Source organism: Nansenia antarctica (assembly GCF_963989245.1).
Source record: "Nansenia antarctica genome assembly, chromosome: 7".
Taxonomy (NCBI): Eukaryota; Metazoa; Chordata; class Actinopteri; order Argentiniformes; family Microstomatidae; genus Nansenia; species Nansenia antarctica.
In genome coordinates, this window is record NC_137677.1 from 41,369,938 (window position 1) to 41,387,293 (window position 17,356).

Genomic DNA, 17,356 nt, shown 5'->3' on the forward strand with positions numbered 1-17,356 from the left:
ATCAGCACAGCAGCTCCAAACAGCTTGGCCCTACCCCCCCTCCTCCTCCTCGCCATGTCTTGTTTACCAGCGTTGACCTCCAGGATTCGTAGCTAGCTCTCCCCTCCGTCCAGATGCTGTTCTCATAACGGCAGCCCTCCCCTTTGTCTACACAGAGGTCGCGCGGATAACATCTGTGCAGAATGCAGCGACAGACAAAACATTTAAATAAATAAATAAACAGACAGCTTCGGTCTCTGCGGAGGGCCTGAGAGGACACAGGCTCCGCACGCACACACGCACACGCGCACACACACACGAGGGGCATAGGAGAGCAAAAACACATATCAACATAAACGTCCTACATACAAGTACAAACACAGTGCATTTGTACAAACTAGCAGGCGGGTATACAACACTAACTCTCACCTCAGCCTCTATAGAGGATCGCAGAGTACAAACAAACATACCAACACCCAGAGAAGCAGCTTACCTCGGGAAAAAGGTGCGCGCACACACACACACACACACACATCAAGGTAATGAAATACGCTTCAATGATTGAACACACTCTTTCAGAGACACTACATCAGCCCGGCCACACCGCAGAGGCGGCGGTAGAGCTCAGTGAAAAACCTGCCACATGGCCTATGTGCTGCTGCTGCTGCTGCTGCTGCTGCAGTCTGCCGTACGCTGCAGACAACTGTCTAGCAGCATTAGCAGCCTGGTGGCCTTCCAGTGTCTTCAACAGGACAAAACCACCTCCTTCAGAAGAGGACAGAGCATCCAGGCTGCCCGCAAATAAAACAGTGAGACCAAAACATTAGGACTTGTGGACGAGAAAGGCTCGCATAACCTCACAACAAAATAGCACAAATAAACACTACCATATTCCATTGTGGTGTGTGTGTGCATATGCATGTATGTATGTATGTATGTATGCATATATAAATCTGAAGGCTTATTGTCATTGGCTGTTCTTTAGGCTACCCACCAGCATAGCCCTCACTGTGCCACCAGACGGAATCATTAAAAAAGGCCATTTGGCATCAGATCATGACTGGTTAAATCCCAAACAAACATCTAACCGTTAATGGAAGTGCAGCGCCCAGACTGTGTGTGTGTGTGTGTGTGTTATCCTGCCATTTAAAGGCAGACAAGGCTTTCCTCGGCTAAGCCCAGTCGATGCGCTTTAATCATTTAAAGCATGAGCGTTTTTTTCCCTTTACATTCAGACTACAGAGTTGTGTGTGTGTGTGTGTGTGTGTGTGTGTGTGTGTGTGTGTGTGTGTGTGTGTGTGTGTGTGTGTGTGTGTGTAAGTAGGACTGTGATGGTTATATGGTGACCGTGGCATATGAAGACAACCTCAGGGGAAAAAACGTTTAAATACATAGATTTTAGCATTGTATATGTTTAACTTTAATTTCATATAGATCAGTGTTTCCTCTATATGCATTGATTTGTGGCGCGTCGCCCCAAATACATTTTCTCTGCCACTAATTGATTCAGTCCACTTTGATTCAGGCTGCGCAACGAGAAAGGCAGCGAGGTATTATGACCGGAGAACAGGAAAAAAGCTGATTGAAGCTAGATTTAGGCCACATAACATTGACACATAATACCAATTCAATATCACGGCAGAAGAAATTTACTCCAATTCATTTTCTTAATGAATTTTCTTATTCATTTGACACATTATATAGATTGCAATATATGTAAGTTAGTTTCCACTACATACATGGGAATCTCAAAGGAAATACCTAGCACAAGGCAGGATTAACTAATTAAGTGGACCAATTACTTGACTAGTTAACTAATTACCGTAAGTAGTCTGTAGTCTTTGACTCGCCTCCGATGTGTCACTGAAAAAGCAAAACAAACACTATTATATCACTGCTCTTTCAACCAGTCTCTCAATCAACTTTGAGAAATGTGCCAAATATGTGGAAAGTCCCTCTGTGACACCATACGTCTCAATTCAACTTGGACCTCACATCTTGCTCCATATCTTTGCTAGCAGCCAATCAGCAAATGTCACGTATTGAAACTATGGTGACTTCAAAATCGCAAACTGTCTCAAAAACAATAACACTACGATTTCAGGATGTGTAGCGAAGCATTGGGAGAAGATTGCCATTCACATCAAGTCATTAGCTGCCGCTGTTAAATGTTGCAGCGGAGTCACAGAGCCGTGAGAGTCGACTCTTGTGGGAGACAGTCGATGGGTTGACTTTTTTGTTTGATGTGTGCACTTGCTTTTATGCCAGAGGTTCTTCCTTTCTGATGAATAAACTAATACAGCTTCTATTTAAAAACATTGGATGTGTATGACTATTCATTAGTTAGAGTAATAGCAACAGTAACACCACGCGGTTATTCAGGGTCTGTCATGTGGTCGCATTCACTTTCAAAAGTCAGCATTTTATAAAGATACAGAGCCTCCAAAGAATCAGCGTTTTGATAGATTGAATTAAACAAAACGACATTTAACACACATGTAATTCACATTGTTAAGGGTTAAGGGTGCCTTAAATGTTTAAATGGGTGCCTTAAATTTTAAATGCCTTAAAATGTTTTTTGTCAGACAAAAGACTTGTTTGTTGGAACATAATATCGATATGGCTAAAACACAGAGATGATGCTCTCCTCAACAGCGGCCTTTGTTAAATGTATTATTTGGGAGACAGCAATCAGAGGGGAGGGTCATCCTCAGAGAGGCAGAGCAGAGTTAAATATAAAAAGTGGGAACTGAACGGTTAACAGAATTATTTGCATGACGGTCGACCTCTACCCCAAAACTGTATGACCTTCATAGCCCTATGTGTAGAGGGACGTGTGTGCGCATATTTAAAAGGAGGTGATGTGAAGGTCATTATTAAAGCCTAGCCTAGCATAGGCCCGAATAGAAAGTACAGCGCCACTGATCACACATTACAAAGTGAGAGCTCAGTGGAAGGTGCTAACAGCTAATGTGCTGCCTCCAGTACTGCAGAGTCTTAATTTAGGCTTTCATCACCACCAGGTCTGTGACAAAGACACAGTGAGTTCTTGGCTCTGGGAGTGAAGAAGAGGAGGGTGAATGGAGGTTGGAGGTCTCCACGGAGGTGGCGCTGCGACTGAAAGCTGTCCGTCAAGAAGGGAGCGGGTGGGGAGGATGTCTGAGGGTCTTATAGGCCGAACGTGCCACGAGCGTCGACCTTAGCGGCGCGTGTGCGTTTAATTTCGGCGCCCATGTTAACGGGTTAGAGCAACCATCTCAAGCTGTGTTGCATGCGCGAGTGTTGCATGCAGTGCGAGCGTTGCAGACAGTGTTGCAGGCAAAACTCTGCAGGTGTGTAGCAATGCAAGCCAGGCAGGGAAAAAAGAATGGGCTGAGACTGACGTAACCTAGAAAACAAAGCTTCTTTATGCAACAGACATGTACACACACAAGAGAGAGAGAGGAAAGGTGAAAAGAAGAAAACACTAATTCAAAATGACAAATCCCCAAAACGAAAAACACTGAAGTCATCTCGGTGCTATTAATAGATCAGCACTCTAAACAAGGAGGACAAGAGCCATCTGTAAAAATGTTTAAAAGATAAATAAATAAATAAATAAAAGACACCGGCTGCTCGTCCGCACTGCATTTCTTATTCCTTTGACAAGGTTTATTTTCCCCGTTGCATCAGCAGCAGCCTCCTCTCGTTGTGACACGACTCTGGTGAGAGAGGGAGATCAGGGGACTCATGGCACATCTCACTTTTTACGCTGGTGATTGGCCCAAATTCTCGCTTTCGCGTTTCCATCAATAAGGACCATCCCAAAAAACATCCAGAGCCATGGTCTTGGTTGACCTACCCTGACCTGGGGCATTGGGTAAATTTGGGGGGGCTTTTTGGGAACTTGGGGCAGGGTCTGGGTGTAGGCGACTAGGCGTGTGATGTGTGTTACTCCCTCCCATTATTGGGACTGCTACTTGTTATGTTTCAAAGAAATGTAAGCGCAATAGAAACCGTTAGTTACTGATGTTTGAAATTATTGACAGGTGTATTGTTTCATGACTTTTATAGTTTCATGCTGGTTTGAGGATGTCAATAGTTTTCTCCTCCCTGCTCGCACCTCGTCCTCAGAAACACCCTGGGCGGTGGAAACACAACGTACCCAGAACAGACTGGAGTCTGTAGGAAATGAACCAAGACCAGAATCAAGAGACGAAGAGCAAGATTACGGAATTCATGGGCAAAATGTAAAAGGTTGTAAGCAAATCAACAATGTGTGAATGACTTCCACCATGCATGAATGTAAAATATTTTGAGATTTATTGAAATTCTTAAATAGGCCTATATCTATTGGTGGTTTTAGATGTAGGGGGGAGAAGGTGTCAGGAGTTTATTGTATGTTCTCATACAATATGGAAAACTAGCCAACTTTATTAATGTTTATTAACTTTAATAAAGATGAATTCCCAGCTTCAACATCAGACAAGGTATGAAATATATTCTAAGCTAACCTGACCCCAAACATCCCTCTATCTTTATAGAACCTGACCCCAAACATCCCTCTATCTTTATAGAACCTGACCCCAAACATCCCTCTATCTTTATAGAATCAGCACTGCAGGTGTTACGGACCAGGTGGGCCCACTGATAGGGCGTTCACACCGGCAAAGAACCGTTCCAGTTCGCATTCGCGAACCAAGTCTGGAACCGGCCGGCACGTTCAGACCGAAACTCAATTGGTTCGGAGCCTGAAAAGTTGCAAAACGTAGAACAGTCACGTCGTCAGTGGGTGGGTCATATTCTAGGCTGCAGAGACCAGCAAGAAGGAAGTAGACAAAATGTAATCTAGCCCATTCTAAATCTAATCATTAGTGATAAAAAATATATCAAAAGTTTCATTATTCTCTCTATCTTCCTCACATGCTCAGCAAACACACACACACACTAGGGATGGGACGATTATCGTGTTTATCGTTAATCGCGATAAAAACACCCGCGATAACTTTATCGCGGAGAATTTTAATTAGTTGAATAATCGTCATAATCGTTTTTTTTTTTTTTTTTTTTTTTTTTTTTAAATGACCCAAACAATAGACACATGGGGTCCTTATCCAATGTAACATCTAGAATTAGATGAATTTTATCCACTATACCTTTCCAGTAATCATCTATATATCTACAAGTCCAAACACAATGAACAAAGCTCCCAACCTCGGTAATACACTTTGTACACATTTCCGATTTGTTATGATCCATTTTATGTCTAAGTTGGGGAGTAATCTGCAAACGTTGTAGTAGTCTAAATTGCGTTTCCTTCATCCTATTACAGATTGAGATGTCGTTTGCCGATTGCCATATTAGTGACCAAGTTGCTTCATCAGTATTAATGTTCAGGTCATTATTCCAGTCTTTGGGCGTAAATGCAGGGTTGCCTTTATCATATTTCGAAAGTGCTCTATACCCAAACCCCAGAATGCCTCTCGTCTTTCCAGCAGAGACTATCTCCTCCAGCGGAGAGGGTTGGTGACAGAGGCCAGTGTCTTTTTGGCTATTTAAAAAACTTCGTATCTGAAGGTATCTGAAAAACTCATTTCGTGGTAGGTCATATTTCTTACATAATTGGTCAAATGAAAGTAGTATTTCCGTATCATATAAATGTCCGATAGTAACCATCCCTTTGCTGTCCCACCGCTTGAAACCCCTATCCGTGGCACCAGGGGAGAAGTCTATGTTGCCCCAAACTGGCGAGAGGGAGGATGTCATAATCGTATGTTATAAAGAAATAGTAATATAATTGAGATTTCTCACATGAGCCGCGCGCGAATATCCTCACAGAAATTTGTCTCGCGCGATTGTTCAGCCTGCATGGGTAACGTGACTGTCAAGTCAGCCTTGTCAGTCAGTCACTAACGTATGCTAGCCTTCTCACCATGGCTGCATCGGCCCCGTGTCCATTGCCTCACCTTTCCAGGGTTGCATGCAGGCTTCTATGCATACCTGCAACTAGTGTTCCTTCAGAGAGAGTGTTTAGTGCCAGTGGGCACATACTCACACCTCTCCGAGCACAGCTAAAGGCAGAAAAAGTGAACATGTTGACATTTTTGCACTTTAACCTATCTTGAAGCTTTCAAGTCTCTAAGCCACAAGGCTAGCACTCAGTTTGATGACAGAAAAGTGTCAGTGTTCAAGTTTTGTTTGACAGTATTTTTTCCCTTTATTTATGCAGTGATACCTTATAATTTATCATTACCTTATTTAAGATTTTATTAAAGATTTTTATTTTTGTCAAGATGTTTTTAAAATGATGTTAATGTTATTAACATGATTCAATAAAAATACAACAAAATCTAAGTTAAAGTGATTACAGTGTGTTTTATTGGCATTCAAAAAAAAGTTTTTTTTTTTATTATTTTTTATTTTTTATTCTCGCGATAATATCGTGGATCGCGATTATTTTGCCCACGATAATCGTGACATGACATTTTCTAATCGTCCCACCCCTAACACACACGCACACACGCACACATGCGCAAACGCAAATTTCGTAAGCCATTTCTATTCCAGTAATGGAGCAGCTGATTAGTAAGAGAACGCGTGTAGAAAGTGTATTTTGTTTTGTTACATAGAAAATTGTGTTTATTTCAGATTGTAGTGGAAGATATTATCCTCATTTCCAGTGAAGTAGCTGCCATCTAGTTGTGACACTTAAGACATTCCTCCCATCCCTGATCCAGTGCCAATGTAGCGGCTACGTCTCAGTTGTTTTTACAGACGTTTCTTATCCTATGTATCATCTCTTCAGCCTCAACGGTCAGACTAGATTGGCCTGTCAGAAGGAAGGTCTGTGTCCCTGTGTCCAACGGGACGGTACAGAACTGAACCGATTGGAGAGTGTGCTACCCCGCGAGGTATTCCATTGGTTTGACGTGCCGCGAGGCGTCACTCATTTCAAAAAGGGTTTCCACTCCTTTGTAGCGACTTCCAGCAAAGGATTTCCCTGGTCTCAACGAGGTTTTCCCTGGCTTCACCTCATCTTTGACCCCCACCACAGAGGGGCCCGTTAATAAAGCGCCTACAGTAAAGGTCGTGCATCAGGATGTTTCCTGAACCCTCAAACAGGGCCACTCAGACGCTCAGTGTTTTTCTTTCTTTGTCTCGCTCCTTCTCTCTCCTCTCCTATATATAGATATATCACCAAGGCTTAATGCAGAGCTCCTCAGCGCGTGGGGAGACTGAGGTGGTGGAGGGGGGGGGGGGGGGGGGGTAAGAGTACTGTCTTTTCATGTGTGACACGGTGAGTCATGACACCCGCAGACTGCCACGGGTGTGCAGACGCCAGCTGCGTTGGTGTGTGTGTGTGTGTGTCTCTGCTTGGACCAGAAAACATGGCACTCTACAGGGAGTTAGTCTCTCTCCCTCTGCACTCTCTCTCTCTTTGCTCCCTTTTTTTTTGCATTCTCCCCCTTCCTCTGAATCTCCTTCCTCTCTCTACGGCGTACGACAACTATCCTGCAGCCATCTCTGAATAACGACGCCATGACTGATGCGTTCAAAATGACAGAACCCCTGTGTCAGAGAAGCAAAAGGAACACAGCACACTGATGAGCATCTAAGCTCCGTTACCAGACATCGGAGCTGACACCAGGAACCCGTGCCCTTACCCACCTGACACAGCCCTCGCAGACCAAAGTCTAACCTTAAAAAAGACCAAAAGAACGACCCCACTTGACCAGAGACTCAAGTCATGTACTGCCAATGTACTGTACTGCTGGTTCCATTTTCTACCTGGTAGGTCCTGGATCAATTCCTTTCATTTGACTGGCCAGGGTCACAGGTCTCAGGTCTGTAACTAATAGTCCTCATTTACAGGAATAATCAGAATCAGAACTGATTTTATGACATCCCAATGTACAAGTACAAAAGAGTAAAATGATTTGGCTAAGGTTCTTCAACATTGGTATTGCAGCAAGATACAAAATACACAATAATAGGGTGAATTAAAATAAGTAAAGTAGGTAATCCAGTGATGGTAGTAGTACAGCGGAACCAGTCCTACTACAGTGGAATCAATTGTGCAAAATGCTGTGCAAAGTACAATAAGATGAAACGGTACAATAAGATGAAAGAGCGGAAAAGTCTAAGTCTCAGGCCTCCATGATGGGAAATGAATAGTAGTCTACTGCCATAATGGGAGAGACGAGAGGATAGGAAATGGCAAAAGAAAGAGGAGATGAGAGGGTAGGAGGAGAGGAGGAGGACAGGACAGAGCAGAAGAGAGACCTCCTTTGTTTGAGAAGCACAGACCGTCACGATGGCACCCCAAGCGGGTAGGTCTTCCAAGGCTGAAGCCACGGCTCTACCACACTGGTCACGGTGACTCTAATTAAGCATCACACCACGTGTCTTAAACAGCAATAAATATACGTTCTTCTAAAATCAGTGCCATGTGAGTTCAAGTCTCGAGTCACCTAAACTGACATTCACCAACCCACGGTGGTGCGAAGTGAGTGCGTAATTCTTGACACCCCCCCCCCCTGACTGTTAAAAACAAACAAACAAACAAACAAACAAGGGAAACACAGCTGGGCCGTGTGTGGGTATATGTGTCATACAGTTTGCTCACAGAAGGGAAAATGTACTATACTGACGAGATTATTGAAGATTATTGTCCACCGACATGGTGAGCCAGGCTCCATTCTATGTATGGTTATGAGTTAGCCAGTTGGTGCACAGATGGGAAGACTAAATGAATTACAGAGTTGAAAGGATGGACAGGCAGGACAGATTGTGTTGGGGGGGGGAGAGAGTTGGGGAGTTGGGGACTACAGAGTACAGACTGTTGGCAGATGACTGAGTCTGTATTCAGATGGGGATGTCAACGGAATTACAGCGGAAATCAGGCAGATTATTGTACAAACAGATTCAACTAATCTCTGGCCAGAGGGTTCAACTCACCTGCTGTCCCAGGTCTGAATCAGTACTCGTTCACAGGAAGAGGAAAAAACACTAACTGGGTGGATATTACAAACGGGCTCAAGCAGGTACTCAAGCGCAATCCAGAAGCATAATCTGCACGCGCAAAAGTGATAACATGCTACACAAACACCTCTGCCCTCCACCTGCAGCTGGCTCACAGATAGGGCTTACACACCGGCAGTTCCGAACGCCGGTTCGCGTTCGCGTACCGAAACCTCCGAACGTTGGCGCTGTCTGGCGAACGAGCCCGCGTTCATACCAGTGTATCGTTCGCCAGACATCGCCAACGTTCGGAGGTTTCGGCACGCGAACGCGAACCGGCGTTCGGAACTGCCGGTGTGAAAGAGGCCAGAGAGGGGTGTGTCGGAGGAAGAGTTGCACCAGGGTATGATGTGGCAAGCCATACTTGTGGTAAAATGGCATCTCAATTGCTTTCCCACCAGACAGAGGTCGATACCCAGGAAATATAACGCATGCCTATTAGGGGTGGAATGGTTCAGTTGGTCCACGGTTCGGTATTAACCTCGGTTTTTGGGTCACGGTTTCGGTACGTGTTTTTGTGCATAAGGAGAAAAGAAATGCTACTATTTATTTACAAACTGTTACTTTACTTTATTTTGCTTATACTTATGGAACTTTAACATTTAGACACATTCCAGAATATGACTGTGACCTGTGACGTACTGTGTCGTTCTTAAAGTGATGGAGACGCAAAGGGAGATCGCTCTCAACACGCGCGAGGCGACGCGCTTGCAAAACAGTTTTGTGATTGGGCCGAATTTAGCGGGAAATTTGGATTTCAGGAAATCCCTCTCTTTTCCCTCTCTCCATCACTTTAGCAATGACACAGTATTGGCAGGGGAAAAGAAGGGGAGTCGAATTTTTGACAACGGATTTACATGCTGGAAAAACATGCAGCTAAAATTCAGGGAACATTTGGACAATAAGAGACACAAGGGAGCTGTGGTCGCGTGGTCTAACTACAGGGCAATATGCGCGGGGCAAAAATTATCTATAGCCTCTAAAATCATCACGAACAGAACGGCGGAGGTACAGGAAAACAGGGCTCATGTCGGTGTCATCAAAGGTAAGAGTTGGTTTTCTTTAAGTTGTGTTCCCGGTCAAATCTGACCGAGAGCAACTTTCATCAATCATAAATATTGTGTTTTACATTTGATTGCCTCAAGGCCTTATGATATCCTCCACACTAGGCATTTGAACATATAAAATTGCTGACTAACCACTGGCATTGAATTTTGAGGTTTTAGTCAACTTTGTAACATCGGTGGTGTTTCCGGTCAAAATATGACCGCCATAGGAAATTAATGGATAACACAAGTTGTAACAAGCTACAACATTCCAGGATGTATCAGACCTGTTCAAATACCTCATATATAAAGTTTGACACATTTCAAACTAAACAATTAGGTGTTTGTTATGGGAACCCTTCTCTTTCCCGTGCTTATTTGCCCATCCGAACCAGACCTTCCAGACTAAACATTGTTTAGTCTGGAAGGTGTGGTTCACCTGGGGTGAAAGAGAAGGGTTCCCATAACTCTGGAAGGTATGGTTCTGATGGACACATAAGCACGGGAAAGAGAAGGGTTCCCATAACAAACACTGAAATGTATCAAACGAAACAGGTGTTTGTTATGGGAACCCTTCTCTTTCCCGTGCTTATATGCCCATCCAGTTATTCAGGTTAACCAATAGTCTACATTGTTTATGTCTCATCAAATTTTGCACAGTATATGTTGAGATGTTGAAGAACTGATCCAATGTGTTGTTTGGCAGAGATATATAGAGTTTCAGGGTGTAACTGGCCTTCTTATTTGAAATTCTCAAAAACGGAAATGAAATATTCAATTTCTACTGTGTATTTAGTCACATTACAGTAATTTGGTCATATCTATGTTCATTTTTTAACATCTCACAGGTCTCAGCTTTCACCAGGTACCAAATTTAGCAAATTTGACCATGTAGTTTTGGAGATATGGAGCAGTTAATCAGACCGGTCTAATTAGACCGCGAACACCAAGGATGGGGGGGCAAACATGAACACAACCGGAGGGTTAACTCAGCTGATAGCATTACCTTGCTGTTGGTTTACCGAATGCTCCATCTGACTGTCACACTGATTTTACTTGTGTAAACAGTTAATGAGTAACGTTAGCCGGTTTTGTGCGTGTACTCTCATGTAGGCCTACTTCGTATTGATGAGCTGATGATCTTTCAGTGTGTGTGTGTATGTATGTGACTGTCAGTCACAAGTTCATATTCTACGGATGTTGTTCAGTACTGTATGCGCGTTCCCGGTTCAATGTTTACTCTTGTGTACTTCATATTCAATGAGATGATTATCTTTCACTGTGTGTGTGTGTGTCAGTGTCAGTGTCTTGGGCGTATCTGTTAGTCACATGTATATTATACAGTAACCTATGTTCAGTGCGTTCTGCATGTTCTGCTGCAGCTGTAGCCTCAGGATATCTTGGACTTGGTATTTGATCACCTGCTATATAAAATCACCTGCTCAGCTTTAATGGCTTAACCGCTATTTATAAAAAAAAATAATGTTGCCACCCTCTAGTCTTTGGTGAAATTCTTTGTTTTGAGTGCCAGTGCGCCGTTTCATGCGCGTGCACGTGGGAAAAAAATAAAATAATAGGTGATGCAGTGTTTCCTCCAGGAATTTTTGCATTGGTGGCGGATAGCCCTGACCGCGTGCGTAGCGTGCGCGATTTTTTTCACGTGCATGAAACGCGCACACGCGCACACGCGCTCAAAACAAGTTTTTTTTTTTTTAAACAACGCGCGCTCAAAACACAGCCAAAACTAGAGGATGGCCCAAAAAAAATATATGAATATACAGAATATAAACTTGTGACTGACAGTCACATACACACACAAAGATCATCAGCTATAATATAATACGAAGTAGGCCTACATGAGCACAAAAGCGGCTAACGTTACTGATTAACTGTTTACTGTAGTGCAGAGAGATGGTAGTCGTAGGCGGCGTATCAAATGACAAAGCTAAACGTTTAATGAAGGACATGAACGATTGTCAACAACACACTCAAGCAGTAAATAGAACAGTCTAAACAACTTGGGTACTACGCAATCAACTGCGGACGGAACAATACTCTCAACCTATAGTTCCGTGCGTGAATTATGTCAACCCACCACATTACAGAAGTAAAATCACAGTCAGATGGAGCATTCGGTAAACAGCTGAGTATCAGCTGAGTTAAAGAAAACAAACTCTTACCTTTGATGAGACCCACATGAGCCCTGTTTTCCCGTACTTCTCCCGTGTGTCTCTTATTGTCCAAATGTTCCCTGAATTTTAGCTGCATGTTTTTCCAGCATGTAATTCCGTTGTCAATAAAAAAATCGTCTCCCCTTCTTTTCCCCTTGACAATACTGTGTCGTTGCTAAAGTGACGGCACATAAGAATCGTTTTTTGACTTGCTAATGTCTGCTAACGTAGCACTTGAAACTGGCGCCGTTCTCTGGACTGCAGCTGCTCCCGCGTTAGCATTAGTGATAGGTTTGAATTGTGTTTTGATAATGTTATAGTACATTTGGAAGAATATATGAACTCTGTGCATTACACTTCTGTTCTGAGAGTTCAACTGTTGTGCTTCAACCATACAAGGTTTTGAAGAGTACATTGAGTCCATGTGCTCTGTGCATTGCACTTCTGTTCTGAGAGTTCAACTGTTGTGCTTCAACCATACAAGGTTTTGAAGAGTACATTGAGTCCATGTGCTCTGTGCATTACACTTCTGTTCTGAGAGTTCAACTGTTGTGCACAACCATACAAGGTATGTGTTATCTGCTATCCCAGCCTGGGTAGTTTCCCTTCCTGACATTGTGTTGTCAGAGGGGCCCTGTCGTAAATCTGATTTTGCTAAGTGCTGTACATTGAGCTGGGAAAATTTATGTTAAGGTACATTACCATGAAAATGTTTATATTTGAGCTGAGCAGTCCTAGGAGTGTTTATGTTTAAGATGTACATTTTCATGAGAAATATTTATGTTGAGATGCTTTTCCCATGAAACTGCTTATAACCACGCAGTGCTCGGCCTGCCCCTTTTGTCTTTCTGTTTGGGAATAAATACTGGCTCAGGAGAGGAAAAGTTCAGTTTGAATCCGAGGTCTTTCGAGACCTGGGGATTCACTCTCACTGCGCAAGAAAATCATGATGAATTCCGTGTCTCTTTGTTTGTTTAGAGTCTGCTAAGGTCTGTTTGAACTAGTGATGGGTTAGCATGGCCCGATTTACAACCGGGCTGACCAGAATATAGCATTTAACCCTATTGAGAACCGAACAATTAGCATCCATCTTTTCTTCTCCCTTCTCACCGTCACGAGCTCAAATTACACTTGTCGGCCGATCTAACTCTTAACACTCACTTACAGGACTTCTGACACCATGTCGTGTTATTCTATTAAACATACACGTGAGTCCTGTATTTCAATGTAAGTGTCTTTATTTTAACTCGCTCTGTAAGCTCTACAATACCGGTCTCTTGTTGTCTCGTCGTAACCTGCCCACCTGACCTGGGGGGTATTCCATCAACGTCGCTAAAGGAAAATCCTGGCTTATTTTTGATAACTCTCGCGAGACCTATCAGAATATGCCTGGATATTTTTAAGAACTCTCGCGAGATTTATCAGACTAAACCTGGATTTTCCCTTTAGCGATGTTGATGGAATACCCCCCTGATGTCACTACGGTGGCCTGTACACAATAACAATAATACCACAGTTCACATTTAGACCAATCAGGAGCCCTTGTGTCACGTCGTCAACTGAATGTCATTAATCTGATTTTGGATCAGCGGTTAGAGAGAGATGGGCGTGGATTTAGGTGCACTTTTAGTCAACATCCATTATAGCGCTGATCTAGGATCAGATATATTTTAATCAGCTAAAATGTTCAGAGTTTTTTTTTGAGAATTGTTTATTTATTTTTTGTGGACTGAATCAATTCGTGGCGGAGGAAATTCATTCGTGGCGGAGGAAATTCATTCGTGGCGAATGAACCAATAAATGCATGTAGAGGAAACACTGTAGATGTTGTTCAGAGAATAAAACTGGAAGATGCATCACATTTTTGGTTGTAGTGTGAAAATAATAAACGTTGTGATTGACGGAGATGAAGACGAAGCATGCTTGTTTTTCTGTAAAAAAAAACAAGAATAGGCTTAAAGAATAGCCAAACGTTGCGGTCTGTAGGATACGTTTTTCTTAAAAACGCTAATGTAACATAAGATGGAAAATCACTGTTGGAAGTGCACTGCAGCCAGCCACCTTGTGGCAGGGAACAGTATAGCAACGACTACATTCATGATTTGAAATTGGCGGCTCCCTCAAAGCCCTACGTGATTTTTAATTCCATTGTTATTAGGGATGCACGATATGCATTTTTCCCAACCGATACCGATACCGATATTATTATTATTATTTTATTTTTTCTTTCCTAGCACCAGGGGAGCTCCCCCTCCCAAATTTCGTTGTTTGGTACCTGTACTATATCAATGACAATAAAGACCATTCAGATATAGGGGTGTAACGGATCACGGAAATTCCGTGATCCGTTCGGATCGCCCTCCACGGTTCGGAACGCATGTGTACCGCGGATCAATTGCAAAATGTTAACAAGTAATAATATTACTTAATATCTCTTGTAAATCACAATGTAGAGTTGCCATGAAAAGATAGACGCGACAATTGCGGGCTTTGTTTTACTCTAAAGCGCAATGATAGGTTGATAATGCGAAAGAAAAAGAATCCGTTGTTTGCTCACACGTGAAGCTGGGAATCCACAACAACAAGGCTGCGTTCGTAAATCCGCTCTCTTGTCCAATCAAATGACTTGGTCCCTTTATGACGTCGGACCCAGTGTGCGCTCCGGCGCTCTTAAAGCGAATTTACAAACGCGGCCCACAAGTGTATCATGTTACGTTGTTCGGCGGAGAAGAACGCATTTTTTTCATACCATGTTCAAAATAAGGGTTCACTTTATTATTTAGTTAAAAGTGGCATAAAACATGTTTATTCATCTGCTTTAAAGAGCCCAGTGATTCACTGCTGCAACCAGGCGCCTCCTCCCTCTCTCCTATCATTTAAATTTAGTGTATTTCAGTATAATTATGTAATGTTTGAGTGTAGAATATGTTATATATGTATGTATATATATATTACCAGTTTTGACATCTTGAATGTTGTTGGTTTTTGTCACATAGTAAAAGTGGTGTTTTTACAGAATTCAAGGAAAAAGCAGTTTTTATAAAAACAAAAATGTTTTGTGTTGATCCGAAAAATGATCCGATCCGTGACTCAAAAACCGTGACACGATCCGATCCGTGAGTTAGGTGATCCGTTACACCCCTATTCAGATATCATTTCACAGTTGATAACCTGTAGTTCATGCACACCTGAAAGTAAGAAAGGCTATGTAGTGAGCAAAGATTGATGATTTAATATTCCATAGTGATCTCACCAAATCTAACTTACATCACTATCGTTAACACAACAAAGAGAACACTTCTGAGTCTTCAAATGTTCATTTATTATTTCCTCTAACAAACAGAATCTGTTATACAGTGCACAATGCTTTTTTTAGCCAAGATCTGGCCTCCTTTTACGAAAACAAAAAAGGCTCACCTAAGAGTAATTAGATCAAAAAAGTGTCAAAAATAAAGTGCATCTTGTGCATCAGTCAATACAAAAATAAAGACTTTTAAAGAACCAAAAGTTGTATAGAACTTGTACAGAAACTAGTGCCAAATGGCTGCTTAGTCTGCAGATAAACAGAATGATACAAGGCGCATAGTAGGCTACACTAGTATGCTTAATAAAGCAACTGAAAAGGGCTGGGCTATGCTACTTTTAGTGCATGAGGATGAGGTAGGTTGTGATAAAGCCCATCAAACGGTTTGCATAAGAATTCAAAATAAATTGCACTGACATGGAAAAACAAAAAGTGAATGTTTTCCTTGTAAACAACTTGTCTTGTATAGCCTACATTCACATTCTCACCTAAATAATAGACACGTTTTCCATTGGTGTTCCCTAATATACAAACTGAATACAATTCCTACCTCATAGAACCTTTGCAATGTAGGCCTACCACTCTGAGGCTACTTTACACTATGCTAGCCTACTTTGAGGGCATCAGGTGAATATTTTTCTTCATAAAAAGAAGCATCTCTGCTCTCTCGCATCCGAGTCGGTTTCTTTTTTCATCGATCACATGAGCAGCTGCAGAAAATAAACGTTCGCTGTCGACGCTAGTGCAAGGGGCTGACAGGTACGCCCTTGCAAGCAGGGCCAGGGTCGGGAAACGGGATTTGTTGCTTCTCCAGTATTCCATTGGGTTCTGAGTCCTGGGAATCGTTGACTGTGAGAGGTACATCTAAAAGGACAACAAAATCACAATATACTGTAAGTACAGATGTCGCTAGATTAGCCAAGCTCTCCACTTCCGCATAAACATCCGCCCCTCCTTACGTAACACCCTACATAGCAGCGCACATGTCACATTATCGTGATGTGGTGTATTTTTTAACAAGTTGAAAGCCAAACATTAAATTGAATAAATTACCTGCACTTCCGTTTGAGTTCTCGCCTGCTCTTCTGTGGGTTCAGTGTTTTCTTCCAAGATTTCGTCGTACATTTCTAGCAAAGAAGGGTTACCTGTGTGTATGTAATGTGTACATTTCAAGCCTGCAAACTGCGACACTTAAATGAATGTGCAACCAATAACACTATGTGCAATATGACAACCCTAGGGTACATAAGGTTGCAGAGAAATAGGAAATGTTAGAATAGGTATAGCATAGCATAGAGTACAGCACAGTGTTTTATCTGTACAGTATAGTATAGTGGATAGTGTACATAGCCTTTATTTATGTAAACCAGCTCTTTTCCCCTCTTGTTTTTTTAGGTTTTTTTTCTTTCCTAGCACCAGGGGAGCCCCCCCTCCCAAATGTCGTTGTTTGGTACCTGTCCTGTACTATAGCAATGACAATAAAGAGTCTTAAATAAATAAATAATAAAATAAAGACCATTCATTCATTCATTCATTACCGTCTGTCCTTGTCTTCTTTGCTTGCGGCTCGGCTGGCTGGTCAGCTGTTGCACAGCTGATCATCTTCTCTTGCAACATGTCTGCTGCTTGCACTTTTGTTCCAACCTTGAAGAAGTCCATATGTCCGTGGTAAAACTTATCTGGCTTACGCTAGTATTGATCAGACTATGGATGTGTGTGGCGACTGTATCATACAGAGCCGGCAGGCACACGTCTGCAAAATAGCGGCGACTTGGGAGTACATACCGGGGCTCTAAATGTGAAATTAGCTGGCGAAATCCTTTATCTTCTACTACAGAGAAAGGCTGGTCGTCGAG

The 17,356-nt window shown here is 42.5% G+C and overlaps 1 protein-coding gene across 1 annotated transcript in view; it reads right to left on the bottom strand.

The window, feature by feature from the left end:
* adarb1b (adenosine deaminase RNA specific B1b) overlaps window positions 1-17,097 on the bottom strand; it is a gene marked incomplete at both ends in the record, with an annotated part of 163,305 nt that extends 146,208 nt beyond the window's left edge. The window contains one exon of the mRNA XM_080535661.1: window positions 17,039-17,097. The remainder of the gene's footprint in view (window positions 1-17,038) is intronic.
* Window positions 17,098-17,356: the final 259 nt, after the last annotated feature.